We start from the raw sequence: 3,456 nt of genomic DNA, 5'->3' as shown, positions 1-3,456 counted from the left end.
GCGCTTTTAAGTTAATATATATATATATATATAAATTTGCGCTGTCTAGCCTTAATATATAATCCATATGTCAAGCTTGCTGTATTGCATTTTTAATGGTAGAACTGGCCGGGTGCGGTGGCTCACACCTGTAATCCCAGCACTTTGGGAGGCCAAGAGGGGAGGATCACTTGAGGTCGGGAGTTTGAGACCAGCCTGGCCAACATGGTGAAATCCCGTCTGTACTAAAAATACAAAAATTAGCTGGGCACGGTGGTGGGCACCTGTAATCCCAGTTACTTGGGAGGCCGAGGCAGGAGAATTGCTTGAACCTGGGAGGTGGAGGTTGCAGTGAGCTGAGATTACACCACTGCACTCCAACCTGAGAGAGCAAGACTCCGTCTCAAAAAAAAAAAAGTAGAACCACTGTACTTCAAGCCCAAATTTAAATCTCGGGCCCTTCCTCCAACACTCCTTTCCCCAAATAGATGCTAGGTCCTCTCTTCCAGGTGCTAGGCATATACCAGTGAAAAAGACAAGTACTTGTTCCCATGTTCTACAAGAGGGGAAAGCAGAAGATTCAGTCATCCTCTGCCCTGGTTTGCCTAACAACCACCTGTGGAAAGATCAGTATCTTATTTTTTCATGATACTACAAAGGAGCAGTATAATTTGCTTTAAGAATTCTGTCCTACTAGATGTCACGTTTTGGTGCTAGAAAATGGTTGACTATGGCTTTCCGTGGTGAACAACTGGGATTTCAGAGTAAATCTGAGTTTTTCATTGTATTGCCACTCTATGTAACAAACTGCAAGAAAGTTACAGCATTCTCTGTGCAAAATGTCCCAATTTTTATCCTTTTCATCAGGTCAGAGATAGGTTTCTATATTACTTAAAAAGTTTTCTTGGGGCAAAGAAATCAGATATTCATAAAAGTTAAATAAAAAGACTAGAGAATTAAGAGGAAGGAATCTCCCTGCAACACTGTTTGCTAGAAAGATGAATTTCCCTTTAAAATGCGTCCATCTTGGGGACTATCCAAAGGTGTTCAGTTACTGAAATACCAACAAGGCCTTAAGTGATGGCATGGATATTGAATATATATCTTCTTTGGTTTCTTAATTTCATTCTTAAACTTCCCAATGCCCATTCTCACCTACACTTTTCCTCTTGATGTCTGCCCCTCAGTTTTCTTTATTCATTTGATTTTCTGCTACTTTCATCAAAATGAGTAAGAGCATAGAGACACTAAAACTGGCTTTAGAGCACTAAAAATATTAGCTTAATATGTAAGAATGACCAATTTAGCATATTAAATTATGGTGTTATGAGTGTCTAATAAATGCATCAGGGAAATAGGTAGTGGTTGGATATCATTGAGCTTGACTGAGCCTTATAGTAGAAGTTGAAATATGGCCAGGCGCGGTGGCTCATGTCTGCAATGCCAGCACTTTGGTAGGCTGAGGCGGGCAGATCATGAGGTCAGAAGTTCGAGACCAGCCTGGGCCAACATGAGGAAAACCCTGTCTCTACTAAAAATACAAAAATTAGCTGGGGCATGGTGGCACACACCTGTAATCCCAGCTACCTGGGAGGCTGAGACAGCAGAATCATTTGAATGCGGGAGGTGGACGTTGCAGTGAGCCAGGATCACACCACTGCACTCTAGCCTGGATGACAAGAGTGAAACTCCGTCTCAAAAAAAAAAAAGAGAAATTGACATATAAGGAAAAAGGGAAGGTTGGTAGGTTGGTATGAAAGATTTTTTCATATTAGTTTCAGTGTCATATTATTTTCTCCTTTAAGGAGCTAAAATGCAGAACTTCTGAATAAGGATAAAAGGGAGTCTATGGTCTTAAGTTTTCTAAAAAGTGGCCAGGCGCAGTGGCTCATACCTGTAATCCTAGCACTCTGGGAGGCCAAGGCAGGAGGATTGCTTAAGCCCAGGAGTTTGAGACTAGGCTGGGTAACATAGTGAGCTCTCGTTCTACAAAATAAACAAAATTAGCTGGATGTGGCAGTGTGTGCCTATAATCCCAGCTACTTGGGAGGCTGAGATGGGAGGATTGCTCGAGCCTGGGAAGTTGAGGCTGCGGTGAGCTGTAATCATGCCGTTGCACTCCAGCCTGGTGACAGAGCGAGAGCATCTCAAAATCAAAAAAAAAAAAAAAAAAAAAAGATCTAAAAAGCAAGAACAAAAGGTATTTTAAGAAGGCATTTTCGGCCATAGTGGCTCACGCCTATAATCCCAGCACTCAGGTGGAACATCTGAGGTCAGAAGTTTGAGACCAGCCTGGCCAACATGGCAAAACCCTGTACATACTAAAAATACAAAAAAATTAGCCTGGCATGGTGGTGTGCGCCTGTAATCCCAGCTACTCGGGAGGCTGAGGCAAGAGAATTGCTTGAACCTGGGAGGTGGAGGTTGCAGCGAGCCGAGATCACGCCACTGTACTCCAGCCTGGGGACAGAGCGAGACTCCATCTCAAAAAATAAATAGATAAATAAGAAGGCATTTGCAAATTGGCTGAAATTCCACGTTAGTTACACATTTTGTTTATATAGGGCAAATATCCATCTTTTCCTGGAAAGCACTCTTCTGGTGATTGATGTAATCATAGTACTCCACACATCTCCTTATGCTTGATAGTTCCAGGGAGGACATCTGATGCAAGCCAGGACAATCAGAGATCTTTTAGAGGAATTTTTTTTTTTTCCTGAGATGGAGTCTCACCCTGTTGTCCAGGCTAGAGTGCAGTGGTGCGATCTCGGCTCACTGCAACCTCTGCTTTTGGGGTTCAAGTGATTCTCCTGTCTCAGCCTCCCAAGTAGCTGGCATTACAGGCCCACGCCACCACGCCCAGCTAATTTTTATATTTTTAGTAGAGATGGGTTTTCACCCTGTTGGCCAGGCTGTTCTTGAACTCCTGACATTGTGATCCGCCTGCCTCGGCCTCCCAAAGTGCTGGGATTACAGGTGTAAGCCACCACGCCCAGCCTTAGATGATTTTTTTTTCTTTTTTTCTTTTTTTTTTTTTGAGACTGAGTTTCACTCTTGTTGCCCAGGCTAGAGCGCGTGGCTTGATCTCGGCTCACTGCAACCTCTGCCTCTAAGGTTCAGGCGATTCTCCTGCCTCAGCCTCTCGAGTAGCTGGGATTGCAGACACCTGCCACCATGCCCAGCTAATTTTTTGTATTTTTAGTAGAGATGGAGTTTCATCATGTTGGCCAGGCTGGTCTCAAACTCCTGACCTCAGGTGATTCACCTGCCTGGGCCTCCCAAAGTGCTCGGATTACAGGCGTGAGTCACGGCACCCGGCTAGAAGATTTTTTTTTTTTTTAGACAGAGTTTGGCTTTGTTGCCCAGGCTAGAGTGCAGTGGTGTGATCTCTGCTCACTGCAAGCAATGTCTCCCAGGTTCATGCCATTCTTCTGCCTCAGCCTCCTGAGTAGCTGGTACTACAGACGCCCGCCAAAT

Source organism: Colobus angolensis, unplaced genomic scaffold (genome assembly GCF_000951035.1).
Source record: "Colobus angolensis palliatus isolate OR3802 unplaced genomic scaffold, Cang.pa_1.0 Scaffold175, whole genome shotgun sequence".
In the NCBI taxonomy this organism is placed as follows: domain Eukaryota; kingdom Metazoa; phylum Chordata; class Mammalia; order Primates; family Cercopithecidae; genus Colobus; species Colobus angolensis.
This window is presented reverse-complemented; position numbering follows the sequence as displayed.